Source organism: Phyllobates terribilis, unplaced genomic scaffold (assembly GCF_046119375.1).
Source record: "Phyllobates terribilis strain yellow unplaced genomic scaffold, ASM4611937v1 Scaffold_3__8_contigs__length_932513732, whole genome shotgun sequence".
Classification (NCBI taxonomy): domain Eukaryota; kingdom Metazoa; phylum Chordata; class Amphibia; order Anura; family Dendrobatidae; genus Phyllobates; species Phyllobates terribilis.
The window spans coordinates 860,085,108-860,102,602 of NW_027362763.1; positions in this window are offsets into that span (position 1 = coordinate 860,085,108).

Genomic DNA, 17,495 nt, shown 5'->3' on the forward strand with positions numbered 1-17,495 from the left:
AATACAACTCCCACTGAGAAGCTGTTTCAGATTGAAAAACATTGTGCCCACCAGAGGATTTGTTTCTGAGGGATAACCTTTCTCACCCGCTCAAGAGCCCCATAGCAGCTGCAAAGTTAGTGCTATCATGAACTCTCCTGAGGTAGAAGCCAAGGCACACCAGAGGATTCTCTGGTGGGACCGTTCAACCCTGTCGAGAAGCCTTCCTTGCTAAGAAAAGTGTGTGGGAAGGTTCCTGGACACTATTTTTACTGAGGAGTAAGCACACGCAAACACAGGGAGAACATACAAAGTCATTGCAGATGTTGTCCTTGCTGGGATTTGAACCCAGGATCCCAGCGCTGCAATGCTTCAGTGCTAACCACTGATCCAATGTGCTGCCGTTCACCCTCTAATATCTAACAGGCTGGAGAAACTTGCACCTACTGCCACTCTATCTTCAGCTCCTTTGTGAGAAAATGTATTTGGGCAGCCACTCAGTCTACGAAATGAAATTCCTGAAAAGGAAATTGGGGATGGCTTCGCTACTGGTACTGGGGGCAGTGCTAATACCATGGCGTTGTACCATAGTTTGCTGGAAATATTCCAGGCTGGTAGGAGGCAAGCAAATTCCCACAGAAAAGTACCAGCAGTAATGTTCAGGCCACATTTCAAGTGCAAGCAGCTTTAGAGGACTTCCTTGGAGAAATGACACGCAGGGTAGATACGGTTTCCCTCTATGCCAGTTCTTTCACTGAGCTAAATACAACTCTCAGCAAAAAGTTTTGGACTGGCTCCGTAACGTCCCTGGCCACATTCACCTGTCCACGTGTTTGTGGTTAGGCGGTCCTTCCCAGTAAGTGCACTGGGGAGGGCACGGGTAATGTTGTGGGACCTCCCGTGCTTGTGGAAGGCGGAGGTGATACCGGGAAATATAGTGGCGGCTGGGGACCGAGTATGAACACCCGGCTGTCGCCGGCATGAGGTTGTGAAAAGCTTCCGCCTTCACGAGCTTAAAAGGCCATATTTCAAGTGCAAAGAACTGCCCAGAAATCTGGCAGTTTAGTGTTGCAGCCTGTGGGTGGGTGGGTGGCTGGCTGCATACTTGCACTTGCATTCCAAGTAACAGAAAACTAAGCAGATGGTGGCCTCTATCATCATCATGGCCTCACCTCGGCACTATGAACTCTCCTGAAGGAGAAGTCAGGGCCCGCCGCAGTAGTCTCCGGTTCTCTGGTGGGCCCGTCCAACCCTGCCGAAAAGCAGCCCTGGCTAAGAAAAGTGTGGGGGAAGGTTCCCGTACACTCTATGGCTGCTTTTTTAATGTGGATCGGTCATGCTTATGCATGTTATTTCTCAAAACGCATTACAGAGCAGGCCATTGTCCAGCTCTGTATTCAAGAAATTAAATGCGCAAAGGAAGATGTGTGTGTGTCAAAGCACCACCGACAAGTGCGAGATGATGTTGGACGGGCTGCCATTGCTTCTGCAATAAGCTCAATTACAGGACTTCCTGGGAGAAATGACACGCAGGGTAGATACGGTTTCCCTCTATGCCAGTCCTTTCACCGAGCTAAATACAACTCTCAGCAAAAAAGTTGTGGACTGACTCCGTATCGTCCCTGGCCACATTCACCTATCCACGTGTTTGTGGTTAGGCGGTCCTTCCCAATAAGTGCACGGGGGAGGGCACGGATAATGTTGTGGGACCCGTGCTTGTGGAAGGCGGAGGCGATACCGGGAAATAAAGTGGCGGCTGGGGACCGAGTATGGACACCCGGTCGCCACCGGCATTAGGTTGTGAAAAGCTTCCGCCTCCATGAGCCTAAGAGGCCACATTTCAAGTGTAAGCAGCTGTCAAAAATTTGGCAGTATAGTATTGCTGCCTGTGGGTGGGTGGGTGGCTGCCTGCATACTTGCGCTTGCATTCCAAGGAATGGGGTAGGGACAACTGAACGCTGCATTGGGACAAGGACGTGGACAGTGATTGTTGCAAGTCTGCAACGACAGGTGCATGGCGGGAGGCATCTTCGCATGCGCCAAGGATCACTTATGATAGGCACACTTTTAGGCAGTGAGTCAGAGATGCTTCCAGAGGTCTTCCCCATGCTGTTCCATGTCTTTTCAGCACTGTATGCATGTGTCTGATGATGTGTCACACCCCACATGGCCAGATAAGGTAGTAAAATGTTAAAATGACATTTCCTGGTGAATGCATTTGTCTTGGTTGAAAGCAATGCAAAAGTGCAAAAACGCATCAAAAACGCTATGTGTGAACATAGCCCAAGTTGTGGAGGAGTATTTTTGTTTTTGGTTATTTATTTTGCCTTATATACAAGTCATTACCCTGGAAAGGATGTTCCTTAACATATTTCCCAGGAAAATCCATTTTGTTTTTGTATGTTTTATTGTGAGTCCGTAAAAGTGGCGTAATACTCTGACCACGTTGCTGACAGCAGTGATCTGGGAGTCAGAGATGCTTCCAGGGATCTTCCCCATGTTGTTCCCATGTCATTTTAGCACTGTTCCCATCGATTTGGTCAATTTTTAGGCCCTCTGTAGACCGCCGGGGGGAGCCACCTGAAAAATGCTCGAGTTTCCCATAGACTTACTTTGGGCTCATTGCTCGGGTCGAGCACTCGAGTATTCCAATTTGCTCGACCTGAGCAACGAGCACCCGAGCATTTTAGTGCTCGCTCATCACTAGACTCTACAACAAATCATTGTCAATCACTTGAATATTGGATTTCTATTCTCAGACTGAGACTATTGCTCCCCTTTTCAATCTGGTACATCAGCACTAAAGTAGTACACAGAATCACATTAGGCCTTTCTCTATCCATAGGCTGTGTGCTCTCGTATCCCTGCACAATACTGATATAAAATGGCGTTTCTTGGCAGGCCCCTATGATTATACTGCCTGTGATAGCCCTCATGATTGGCTGTGCTACACCATGTGATCGTATTGCTGCAGGATATTATGGGGAAGGCCGTGCTGCCATGCCTCTAACCATGTGCCGCCTCACTGAGTGTACAGCATATGTGACATGACACAGGGCATGAAACAGGGCATATTTTTTGCCAATCCTCGCAAATCAAATCGCTTGAATTTGCATGGAACGGCAAATTCCAGGAAATTTGACTCAAATTTGAGCAGAACAATCCACTTATCTTTATTTCTTAATATACAGGTGCATTTCACTAAATTAGAATATCGTCAAAAAGTTATTTTATTTCTGTTCTTCAATGCAAAAAGTGAGATTCATATATTATGTAGAGTCATTACAAACCGAGTGATCTATTTCAAGTGTTTATTTCTGTTAATGTTGATGATCATGGCTTACAGCCAATGAAAACACAAAAGTCATTATCTCAGTAAATTCAAATAATTAACAAAAACACCTGCAAAGGCTTCCTAAGCATTTAAAAAGGTCCCTTAGTCTGTTTCAGTAGGCTCCACAATCATAGGGAAGACTGCAGACTTGACAGATGTCCAGAAGGCAGTAATTGACACACTCCACAAGGTCCCAGAGTTCCAATTTTCATTTGGAAATCAAGGTCCCAGAGTCTGGAGGAAGAGTGGAGAGGCACACAATCCAAGCTGCTTGAGGTCTAGTGTGAAGTTTCCACAATCAGTGATGGTTTGGGGAGCCATGTCATCTGCTGGTGTAGGTCCACTGTGTTTTATCAAGACCAAGGTCAGCGCAGCCGTCTAACAGGAAATTTTAGAGCACTTCATGCTTCCCCCTTCCGACAAGCTTTTTGGAGTTGGAAATTTCATTCTCCAGCAGGACTTGGCACCTGTCCACACTGCCAAAAGTACCAATACCTGGTTGAACACTAGAAGTCCCAGAAATTTCGAGCTCCCCCCTGAAGACCCTTAGTCCAAACTGACAACTCTGATGGCTCCAATTAGCATCCTTTCATTTGTAAATGTGGCCATTGCCTGAGGAATCTGCAAGGGGCAATTGTGTTGATCCACCTCAACAAAGGTCTTGTAAGAGAGTGTAAACAAAAGAATGTAAGCTGTTCCTGAGTGTGTCTGCCCACCCCCCAGCTGCATTGTTGTGCAGGGGATATGCATAAGGTTGCTAACACCTTAGCAAATTTGCATGCAGCCTTTTGTGTGTGGGGGATAAATAGGAAACAAAATGCAGAGCAGGCATACCATTCAACAGGCATTGGAACTGATCCTGAGCAACACCAACCCTTCTGACTCAGATGGAGAAGACATAGTCCTTCAACCAGATTCAGACTCTGAGCTGTCTTCAGGTTGATTTTTCAAATTACCTATTTTTATTTCCTGACTATCTTTTTTATTTAGAACCAAAACAAAATGTTAATTTGAAATCATTTATCTTGCAGATGAGGAGACTCTTCCTCTACCAAAAAAGAGAGCTCGGTTGGCGAGTGAGCCGACAGGGACCGCAAAAGATGGCACAGTGTGGCGTGAAGTACAAGTGGGGAAACGTCTCCATTTCACCCCAATAGAACCGTACCCTACAGATGGAGAGCCAAGTGCTAAGGCCAGACGAAGTGTCCGGAGTCACCTTCAGAGCCTCCTCTGTTTTATCACTCTTGACATGCTTCGTAGCATTCAAGAATGGACTACTCAACATGCACATCACACGGAGCAGGTGGATTGGTTCATGGGTCTCCCAGAACTAATGGCATTTATTTCAGTCATTATCTTGCGGGGGTGACCAAGGTTCCATCACTACGTGACAGCTGGTCAGCAAACCTGGCAAACCCAAGGATCATTGCAACTATGACCCGAAACCGCTTCCAAGACATCATGCAACACCTACGCTTTGATGACATGTTCACACGCAGTGAGCGAGTGGAGACCGATAAGTTTGCTGCAATCTCCGATGTGTGGAGATCGTTTGTCACCAACTGCATCGCATCCTACAACCCTGGCCGACACATCACTATTGATGAACAGCTTTTCCCGTCAAAGACTCGCTGCTGTTTTCTGCAATACATTGCAACAAAACCAGACAAGTTTGACATCAAGTTTTGGGTGGCTTGTGACTTGAAATCAAAGTACATCTGTAATGACCTCCCATATCTTGGCAAGGACCCCAGTCGTCCCAGCAGGGAGAGACTGTCCGAAACTGTTGTGATGAGGCTGATGGAACCATTCATGGACAAGGGCAGAACTGTAACCACGGACAATTTCTTTACATCATTGTCACTTGCACAACGACTGCTTAGCCGGAAAACCACTATCCTCGGCACAGTCAACAAGAGTCGCCGGGAAATTCCTCAATCCGCTAGACAGATGGACCGCACTGAATTCACCACTCAGGTGTTTTCAACCACGGGTGCCACACTGACAGTGTATGCACCCAAACAAAAGAAGGCCGTCTACATTCTCAGCAGCATGCACAGCGTGGTTGAGACTGAGGATACTAACAAAAGAAAGCCAAACACGGTCACACAATACAACCACACAAAGTGCGGTGTGGATGTAATGGACCAAATGGTGCGGGAGTACAGCGTGCGTGCAGGAACACGGAGATGGCCAGTCGCCGTGTTCTACAACATGATTGACATGGCAGCACTGAATGCTCATGTTCTTTATCAGGCATGCACTGGGGTGCAGGAGAGACGGGTGGACTTCCTGGTTGAGCTTGCAAAAGAGTTAGGTGGCTCTCATGTGACTGAAAAGAAGGCACGCAAGGAGAAACTCCTTCGGCAACAACCTTCCACACCCAGCCCTGGCAAAAGGGCGAAGTGTCAGGTCAACCATCGATGCACGAACAATTGTGCAACTGAGAGATGTGTTGACTGCTACAAATACACGTGTGGCAAATGTACCAGGGACATACCCAGGCAGTGCCAGGTATGTTCCGACAGTGCAGACAGACTGCTGAGTGAGTGCTGAAATGCTAGTCACACAAGAAGGACATGCCACTCACACACACACCCGCAGCCCCCCACTGCAGCCTATTGTAAATATGTGTGGAATTGTTTTATTCCTTGTATTTTTTTTATTATTTTTATAACAAAAATAAAAAGCATCCTTTGATGCGTGCTCCTTTACTCCCCTACCCCCATGTATTTGTCTTTACCTTTCCCCCCCTCCCCTCTTCCCACTTCTCCTCCCCCAACATCCCTCCCTGTTGTATAATTTGATGATATTGTTTTCTTGTTCACTGTCTTGTCACATTTGTTTGGCCATGCCGCTTATACACTGCTCATCTTGAAAATGTGACTATTGTTTGATGTTGGTGTGAAATAACCCTTTATTGAAAATAAAAATAAAAATAAAATAAAAAGCATGGAAACAAATAACAGTTGTTCTTTTGTATATTTTTCACACGGAAATTTCAGTCCTCTTGTGTGAATTTCGCGCAAAAAAAATCACACGAAAAAAATCGCAGCCCATTCAAGTCAATGGGTGCGAAAAAAATCGCAAAAAAATCGCAGCTACTTGCGATTTTTTTGCGATCTGTCCCATTGGTCATATAGATCACTCCGTTGGGATTTTTTCGCACAAAAAAAATCGCAGGAAAATCACACCTATGAAAAAAATCGCACGAAAAAATCGCAGGTGTGCTTGGTGCCATTGAAATACATTGTCAAATCGCAGAAAAAAAATCACATCGCATTGCGATGCAATTTTCGCGCGATTTTTTTTTGCTAGTGTGCTTGAGGCCTTAGACAAATGCTTCTGGTCATTACTCACAGCTGTACCTTGCTCTAAAATTTCTAATTCTCTATTTAAAATATATAAAAATCGATTCATTGTTTCAGTGCTTTTTTGCTCAAATAAAACTAAACTAAATACAATATGTATAGTCTTTATTTTATCAAATACAATAAACTGAATAGCACTAACTAGAAACTAAATGGCTAAACTCAATGGAAAACAACAACCTCCTGCGGTGCGACAGTAATGGCCTTAATTACAGAACAAAAGACGGTGATTATAGGATGTTAGCTAAAATCCTTCAGGTCATTCGACCCGTCTTTGGGTTCCAAAGGTAGAAATGTTAAATGACCCCTCTCTGGGACTTCTAGCGTTAAAAACAACTGTATCACTGTGCTTGATTGGCCAGCAAACTCTCCTGACCTTAACCACATAGAGAATCTATCGGGTATTGTCAAGAGGAAGATGAGAGACATCAGATCTAACAATGCAGACGAGCTGAAGGCTGCTATCAAAGCAACCTGGGCTTCCATAACATCTCAGCAGTGCCACAGGCTGATTGTCTCCATGCCATGCTACATTGATGCAGTAATTGATGCAAAAGGAGCCCCGACCAAGTATTGAGTGCATTAACTGAACATACATTTCAGTAGGCCAACATTTCGGATTTTAAAAACATTTTTTAAGCTGCTGTTATAAAGTATTCTAATTTACTGAGATAAGAACTTTTGTTTTTTCATTGGTTGTAAGCCATAATCATCAACGTTAACAGAAATAAACACTTGAAATAGATCACTCTGTGTGTAATGACTCTATATAATATATGAGTTTCACTTTTTGTATTGAAGAACTGAAATAAATTAACTTTCTGATGATATTCTAATTTAGTGAGATGCACCTGGAACAGTAGAGCTGTCAAAGTATGGCCTAGAATTCATGATCTGGATAGGAAATTGATGCAAGAAGGGGCATCCTAGATTTTAGGAATTCAAACCAATAGTCCAAAAGGCCTTAAGGGAGGTTTTTCATTTTCAGCATTTATTTAAAGAGAACCTGTCAGCAAGATTTTTGTAATGTAAAGTAAAGACATGACTGTAATGGCGGTGTAATACTGATTACATTGATACCTGTTGATACCTCTGGTAAAGGAATCCGCTTTGAGGTTCTTCTTTAATCACCATTTTAAGTTTTCTGCTAATCAGACTTTGGTGCACAGGGACCAGACTGTACACTGTGTCTTCTCCCCCCTGTCTGTGATTACCGGGCCCCTCCGCTTGCATCTGGTTTTACATTGACCTGCCTTCTCTATTTGAAATCTCAGCAGTGACTTGTCAAAGAAACATCGTAGGCAGACGTAGGGGCTGGGAAATTACAGACAGGCAGGGAAAAACTCAGCTCCTGTGCACTAAAGTCTAATTAGCAGAAACCTTCAAATGGTGATTAAAGAAGAACCACAAAGTGGATTTCTTCATCAAATGTATCAGTTTAATCTGCATTACAGCACAATTACAGCATGTCTTTACGTTGTAAAATTGTTCTGACAGGTTCTCCTTAAAGTGAAAAATTTTTGGACATGCATAGGTAGTATATTAATTCAATACATATCTGGGATTAAGACATTTTAACAAATTTTTCCTCCATCTCGTGTATCTTCCCTACCTGATCTATCTATCACAATAAATTACATCACACTTTCCCTTGTACTGGACATCCGCTGCTTTGGAGTAACCCTCGACTCTGCCTTATCCTTCAAACCACACATCCAAGCTCTCGCCACCTCCTGTCGTCTCCAGCTCAAATATATCTCCAGAATCCGTCCTTTCCTCAACCCTCAATCTACCAAAATGCTTGTGCATGCCCTCATCATCTCCTGCCTCGACTACTGCAACATCCTCCTCTGCGGCCTACCTGCTAACACTCTTGCACGTCTCCAGTCTGTATTTAACTCTGCTGCCCGACTAAGTCATCTCTCTCCTCGTTACTCCTCTGCTACCCCCTTCTGCAAATCTCTTCACTGGATCCCAATTCCCCAGCATATCCAGTTCAAACTACTAATACTGACCAACAAAACCATCCATAACCTGTCTCCTTTGTATTTCTCCGAACTAATCTCACAACATTTTCCCACACGTAATCTCCGGTCCTCCCAATACCTCCTTCTCTCCTCCACACTTATTCGTTCCTCACCCAATCGCCTCCAAGAGATTCTCCTGAATATCTCCCATTCTCTGGAATTCTGTGCCTCAACACGTCCAATTATCTGCTACATTCAGATCCTTCAGACGGAACTTGAAAACCCACCTCTTCAAAAAAGCTTATAGCCAGCCATGATCACGCTGTCTCCTTACCACCACCGGAGCTCCCGGCTCACTAATCCAGAGTTGCTGCAATCCCCCCACCTACTGTCTCCTTCCCCACCTTCCTGTAGAATGTAAGCTTGCAAGGGCAGGGTCCTCTTTCCTCTTCCTTGTCGAATCTAGATGCGAAACGTGAATTGGGTGCGGTTCTTCATGGTCTGGTGAGATTTATTACTTTTCCCTTATTGCCACTGTGCATTTTTCTACACTCCATACTTATGAAAATATACTAAATTATCCTGTGGTAATTGATCTGTTTTTAATTACAATTTACATTTATTGTACCTCAATACCTTCATTACATTGGTATCCTTCTGTAACATATGATTGTACCCTCTTTCTATTGTAGTTGATTGTATATATTGTGGGTCCATTATGTCATTATGGTATTTACCAGCCATGAATGTCCTGTGTAATGTTTATGTTATTTAGCTTATTCAATTTTAATTGATGTTGAAATAAAATTAGATTTTTATTCGTATCTTATTGCCTTGCACTTTTTTTCTATCGGTTTAGTATATCAATAAATAATAATCATATTTAGAAACCAGCAGTTTACCATTCTGAATAAACTGTTTAGGGTAAGAAAACAAAATGAGAATAAACTGTTGCCATTTAATGTGGACTTTTTTGGTAACAATTTGATATTTTTTTCTCTTTACTTAATTGTTCTTTAAATGTATAACAAGGATCAATTTTTTTTCACTTTTGTCGACAAGTGCTGCACTCAATGTTCCTTTTTTTGTCTTCTCTGTCAAACTAGCAGTGAAACACAGCTGTAAATTGTATTTGATATTTGATCTCAAGTTAGCACATTATGGCCAGTGTTGGACTGGAGGACCTTGGGTTCAATAGAGAAAATAATTTTGGGGGACTATAATGCAGTTATATACAAATAATACAAGACAATGTAAACACTACAACTGATGAAATGAAGATAACACCAGTTACGTTAGGACAAAGCTTCTGGAAGTCGCTTGAACTTTTTTTCATTCTTGTTATGTTTTTGTAGTGTTTTGGGTTTTTACAAGGTTTAACAATTTGAACTATATTGAATTCAGTAGAGGTATATCTGATATCCTTAGGATCAATTTGTTGAATAAAATTAGCTAAGAGCTTTGTAAGTAAAGCATGTTTATTATTTTAACACTTTCACAACAATTAGTAATGGTGGGGTCTGACAGACACCTTTCCATTACTATTGCTGAGACATAGTATCAGCCAGTTTGTTTTTTGTCACCGTTGTAACGTCTGTAGCCGGTGCCCCCGCATGGTTCCCCTCCTACCTCTATGCGAGGACGCCGGCTTGCTCACCAGCCCGGACGCAGCAGCATCCTCAGGAGCTGTCTCCTCCTCCTCTATGAACGCCGCACTGTGCTCCTGCTATTAAAGGGGCAGCGCGTGCACATGGCAAAATGCCCACAGCTGACAGCTGGGAGGCATTTTGTTAAAGTAATCGCCTGCAAGGTGTCTCTCAGTCAATAGCTGGGAGACATCTTGTATAAAAGGCATCCTCCCCAATATAGAGGTGCCTGAGCAACCCCTATAGCTACGGTTAGGTGGTTTGGTGTGTGCAACTCTATGTTACAATGTCGCCGGTCCCTAGTTTGCTATAACTATTCCTGGATGCTGTGTTCCTATAATCTATTATTAGTGTTACCTGTACTGTCCCTGTACATTATTAATTCAAGGCATCTGTTAAAAATGAAGCCAAATAATTGTGTCCCTATGGCATTTAATTTTTTATGCACGTGCTGATATTAAAAACTGATTCTGACCTGAAGGCCTTGCTCACATCTGCGTAAAAAAAATCGCTCGGATTTTGACCCAGAAAAGTAAGACTACTTTGATCCGATCATTAAACTCAAAAGTTGCTTAAAAGAATCTGTAGGGCATCCATTTTTTAAATTGATCCATTGCAATTAATTACATAGGAAACTGGATTTGGTCTCAAATTATTTTTAAATTTTTTGATTTATGGATGTCATGAGAATGCTAAAAACAGACATATGGATGCCATACAGATAACATATGGAACTTCATGCAGACGAAAAATTATCCCTTATTCTTTATACAAAAATGGATGATTTTTCATATGTTTGTCTGAATAAGGCATTAAAGTTACTTCTAGAAGCTTTGCCCTAAGGGGTTGTGCACACAGTGTCTTTTTCAGGTGAATTCCTCTGGAATCAGCTTGAAAAACATTGCAAAACTTTGGCAAAAAAATTACCATATAGCACTGCCATGTAAACACAAAGTTCATTCTTCAGAACCACTCCCTTTTTAAAGTTGAAACTACTGGGAAAAAATGATGAAAAAAACGCAGGTCAAGAAACTTCAGGAAATAGAAGAAAATGTTATTAAATGAGTCAGTGCTCATCTGCATTTTTTTTCTCAGCTGGAATCACACTGAGAAAGAAATCATACCATGCTGCGATTGTCTGCGAGAATTGGTTTGCACTCACTAATGCAAGTCAATGGGTCAATGGGTGGGATAATAAAATCGGACAGCACACAGAGCATGTGCTGCCCGATTTTTACGCACACATCTCAAAGGAATATATATATGTTATAGATATGTAAATTAGATAGGATAGATGTCCTGTAGATATTTAATGTCACAAGTCCCCTACACATAGTAATCTCACACTATTTAGTGCATTTCATGTGGCACTAAAGGGTGTTTATTTTAGCCTTATTTAACCTATTAAATAAATAGTTTTTAAAAAATTACTTGGGGTCCCCTCTATTTTTGATAACCAGCCAAGATAAAGCAGACAGCTGGGCACTTATATTATTAAGTTGGTAAAGTTCATGGTTATTTGACCCTTCCCAGCTTAAAAATACGAGCCCACAGCCACCCCACAATTGGCACATCACATTAGAGGCACCAATTCTGGCACTTTGCCCAGCCTTTCCTGATTGCTCTGGTGTGGTGGCAATCGGGGTAATGGTTTATGGGGTTGATGTCAGCTGTGTAATGTCTGCTGACATCAAACCCTAAGGTTAGTAATGGAGAGGCATCTATCAGACACCGCCATTATTAACCGACTAAGTAAAAAAAAACACACAAACACTTTATTTTAAATAACACCCCCCAACTTTATCCCTTATTCATTATGGGCTGACTTTATGTTACGCTGTCTTTACCGTGACCATCGCGTTGTACGCATTTTGGCCATTACAGAAAACTGGCATGGCTTGAGAGAATTCTTGGAGATGGAGGTGTGAGGTTCTGATTAAGGAGGATGTCAGTCTTAGAGATCAGTTGCAGAACGAAAGGCACAGGAAGGCTGATGCACAGAAATGAGGGAAGAGATACAGGCTGCTGCAGAACTGTGGCAGCTTGGTGGGTGAGAGAGATGAGTTTGTATTGTATTCTGTAGTGATTGTTTAACCTAACCAGTGCAATGACTGGCACAGGGTAGAGGCATCGGTGAAATATGACCCTGGCTGCTGCATTCAGAAGGGATTGGAGAGGGGACAGTTTGTTTAGAGGGAAACCAATTAGAAGAGAGTTGCAGTAGTGAATTAGTGCGACAATAAGAGTTTTTGCAGTATCAAAGATGAGAAAAGGTCGAATTCTGGAGATGTTATACGGTGCAGGTGACATGAGCGAGTGAGTGATTTTCCACATTGAATAAAGGAAAGTTGTGTGTCAAATATGACTCCAAGACAGCAGGCGTGCCGAGTGGGAGTTATGGTGGCACCACCTAAAGGAAATTGCAAAGTCAGGTATGGGTAGGTTAGTAGAGGGAGGAAACCGAAGGAGTTTATTTTTGGAGATATTAAGTTCAGGCTCATAGCAAAAAAAAATCCCATCATACAACACTGGCGGCAGAGGTCACAGTCAGATAGTTCATTGGACAACCAAGGAGTACAAGCGAGGGAGACACAAACCAGATGCGGCAGAGGCAGGAAAACGCTGTCAAAGGTCCGAGACAGTTTTCTCAGACCCTCCCAGCACCCAGGCCCTGATACATTGGGTACTCTGACAAAGAGGGAAAAGTTTTAGAAGATGCTGAAGGACTACCTTGGCGACCATACCAGCATCCTCCATGATTCCTCTCTGTCTTTGTGCCTTACAACTGTTGGGTATCCAAGCTGGACACGTGTCATGAATTATAAAAATGAACAAGGGCTGGATTGGGCCATACTTCTCAATACCACCAGATGATAGCATCAAACATAAACTCAAATCCAGTGGTTATTTTTTGGGGGGTCTATTCCCATGCACCCTTTCACACCTAGACATGGGTATATACTTCAGGAATTGTTCTATTTTATGTCGCCCTCCTCCTTCTCCTTATCCTCCATCACCATATCACCAGGGTGACCGTGATGCAACACCCACATCGTTTTTTTAAGGGTGTTTCTGATTAGAGACGAGCGAATATTTCAATATTCGCTTTGGATTACAATCGCCGTTTTTGCAATATTCGCCAATGTAATTGTCGAATATTCGCCATTGGATTCAATGGGTTCCAAAATCAAACGCATACATAACACCTTCAAACGGGACCAAAAGCTGCCAAAACACATCAATTTAGTGGCAGCACCCGGAAAGTGCCATCAATTGATCCAGAGTACAAGTAGTATAATTATTATTACTTATTATTATAGCGCCATTTATTCCATTGTGCTTTTGTGAAAAGAGGTCACTGACTGGTACAAGAGCAGAGAGGACCCTGCCCGTGAGGGCGCACAAACAGTCTACAAGGGATTGGTGAGGATACAGTAGGTGAGGGTACAGCTGGTCATGCAGCGGTATGGTGGGGCGAGGGTTACTGCAGGTTGTAGGCTTGTCGGAAGAGGTGGCTCTTCAGTAGGCATGATCGAGCATTTCAATGTTTGGTTCGGAAAAGTTCGCCGAACAAATTGATATTCGCCAAATTTATTCTCCGAACATTTCCGAATCCCATAGGAGTCAATGGGGGGACCAAAAAAATGTATATACAACACCTAGAAATTGGACCAAAAGCTGCCAAAACACATCAAATTAGGTGTAGACACCAGGGACGTGCCATTAATTGACCCAGAGTACAAGTACTATAACAATTATTACTGTGACAGCGACATTTATTCAGTTGCGCTTTACATGTCAAAAGGGGTCACTGACTGGTACAACAGGAGAGAGGACCCTGCCTGCGAGGGCGCACTGTCACGGACAAGGTTTGTGGAACCACTGTGCCACGGACCCCGGAGAGCCTGGAGGGGCGTGACTAAGCGAGCATCGGACTGTTCACTAGAATATCTGATGGTGAGGTTAGACTTGGCTCCCGATAAACGCCAGGTGCCACTCCAGGACAAACCAATGGACGTGCAGCAGCTGGACCCAGTAGGACAGACTAGATGGTGCAGCAGGCAGAGTCTGTATCAGGAGTGCAGCAGGCAGAGTCTGTATCAGGAGTGCACCAGGCAGAGTCTGTATCAGAGTGCAGCAGGCAGAGTCTGTATCAGAGTGCAGCAGGCAGAGTCTGTATCAGGAGTGCAGCAGGCCGAGTCTGCATCAGGAGTGCAGCAGGCTGAGTCTGTATCAGGAGGGCAGCAGGCAGAGTCTGTATCAGGAGTGCAGCAGGCGGAACCTGTATCAGGAGTGCAGCAGGCAGAGTCTGTATCAGGAGTGCAACAGGCAGAGTCTGTATCAGAGTGCAGCAGGCTGAGTCTGTATCAGGAGTGCAGCAGGCACAGTGTAGTGCCGGCGTCCCTGCCCTCTGCTAGGCAGGGACGCTGTTCCCCTCACCGCTCTGCTCCGTGCCCGGCGTCCCTCTCCCGCTCTGCTGGCAGCGCGCGCTCCTTCCCGGCCACTGTGCTTAGGGCGCGCGCGCGCGCCCTCCCTCCCTCTTAAAGGGGCCGCGCGCGCCGTCCTAAGGAGTCCCCGGCCAATGGCCGGAGGACTTTACCATATATAAGGCACCTCCTCCAAAATGGAGGTGCCCGAGCAATGTTGTTGCACCGTTCTACTCTGCTTCAGCCCTCAGGTCCCGTTGCCAGTTACCTGCCAGTTACCTGCCAGATTCCTGCCAGCTTGCTGTCCTAATCCTGCCTGATTTCCTGTTACCTGCCTGCCTGCCTGAGGTCCGACGGTCTGCCTTACAACTCCGGTCAGTCTGTCTAAGGACCAACTTGCCCGCTCACCTGGGAGCGCACATCAGCTACCTGCCTGCTTGCCTGAGGTCCGACGGTCTGCCTTACAACTCCGGTCAGTCTGTCTATGGACCAGCTTGCCCGCTCACCTGGGAGCGCTTCTCCGCTACCTGCCTGCTTGCCTGCCCGGAGGCTCCGCTGTCACGTGCTGTGACCACCAGCTATTCCAGACTCTTGCCCGCTCACCTGGGAGCGCTTCTCCGCTACCTGCCTGCTTGCCTACCTGGAGGCTCCGCCGTCACGTGCTGTGACCACCTGCTATTCCAGAGACTCTCGCTTGCTCACCTGGGAGCACACATCCTCCATCTGCCTTGCTAGCCTACCTGGAGGTTCAGCCATCACAGGTCGTACCTACCCCTTACCTAGAGACTGCCCCGGTCACTTGCCGTGACCTCCAGCCCGTTCTTCCAGAGACTGCCCCGGTCACTTGCCGTGACCTCCAGCCCGTTCTTCCAGAGACTGCCCTGATCACTTGCCGTGACCTCCTGCCCGTACACCCAGAGACTGTCCCGGTCACCTGCTGTGACTGCCTGCCTGGTCGCCACCCGCTCCCTTACAAGGACCGCTCCCTTGTATAGTAGCCCAGAGGTTCCGCCTCCCAGACCCGTTACAGTTTGCTCGGGCCATGGAACCCGGTGGCACCCAAGCTCCCTCGCTCTCGGACCTGTGTCATGAACTGTCCCGTCAAAGGTCCCAACAGGAGTCCATCCTGGGTCACCTGCGGAATGTCAATACTCGCCTGGACACTCTGACTGTTCCACCAACAACCTCCGCCAGTGCCATGTCTCGCAATCCGGCAGCTCCGCTGTCCACTAACACCATGATATCCTACCCCGGACCTCGGCTTTCTGCACCTCCTCGCTTCGGAGGCGACTCAGCCCAGGCTCGGGGCTTCATAAATCAGTGCACCCTGCACTTTGAACTATTGTCCCACCAGTTTAACTCCGACCGAGCCAAAATTGCATTCATCATGTCCCATCTCACCGGGGAGGCCCTGGCCTGGCTAAATCCTCTATGGGAGAGAGGAGACCCCCTGGTGTCCAACTTGCCTGCTTTTCTCACGGCTTTCCGGAAAGTCTTCGACGAACCCGGACGGAAGACCTCATCCGCATCATCGTTGCTACGCCTCCGTCAGGAAAGTCTCACCGTGGGCCAATATGCCATACGGTTCCGTACCCTTGCCTCGGAGCTGGCCTGGGATAACGACGCTCTGGTTTCCGTCTTCTGGGAGGGTCTGTCCGGCCGTATTAAAGATGAACTTGCCGGTCGGGACATTCCTACCACTCTCGATGACTTAATAACTCTTGCCACCCGGATTGACCTACGGTTCCAGGAGCGTGCCAGAGAGGTCACCCGTGAGAGGAGGTTACCACGTCTAGCTCCTACTTTTCAGAAACCCGTCACTCCTTCTGTCTCTAACCAGGTACACCCTCCTGAGCCTATGCAGGTCGACCAGACCAAGATGGTCAAGACCCGTCAGGACTTACGCCGTGCCGAGGGGACCTGCTTCTACTGTGGCAGTAAGGAGCACCGGATCCGTGCCTGCCCGGAGAGGTCGGGAAACGCCTGTGTCTAGGTTCGCTCAGAGAGGTCCACCTAGACAAGAATAAATCCTCTCCATCCCTGCTGTTGTCAGTTTCAATCGTCTACGGGGAGAACCGTTATTTCGAACTAGCCCAACTGGACTCTGGAGCAGCCGGGAATCTTATTTCACAGTCCCTGGTAGAGAAATACTGCATCCCCACCAAACCTCTGGCTGTACCCTTGTTTGTTGCTGCCGTGGATGGGGGGCTCTTACCACGCCCCATCCAACTCATCACCGAATCCATTACTCTGCAGGTGGGAATGCTGCATTCTGAAAGTATCTCCTTCCATGTTCTGCCTGGACTCTTTCACGCCCTCTTGCTAGGCCTACCTTGGCTCCAGAAACATGCACCCATTCTTGACTGGCAGACCGGAGAAGTCCTTCGCTGGGGACAGGGCTGCCATAAGACCTGTCTGGTTCCCGTTCATCCCGTCCGTCCTTCTCCTACCCCAGCTAATCTACCTGGACTTCCGATTCCTTATTGGTCTTATGCTGATGTCTTTAATAAAAAGGAGGCAGAGACACTACCCCCTCATAGACCATACGACTGCCCTATCGACCTGTTACCTGGTACTTCTCCTCCCCGTGGGCGTATTTATCCATTATCCGCTGCTGAGACCCGGTCAATGTCCGAATATATTGAGGAGAATCTGGCCAGGGGATTCATCCGGAAATCTACCTCCCCGGCGGGAGCAGGCTTCTTTTTCGTCAAAAAGAAGGACGGCTCTCTCCGTCCCTGTATAGACTATAGAGGCCTTAACCAGATCAC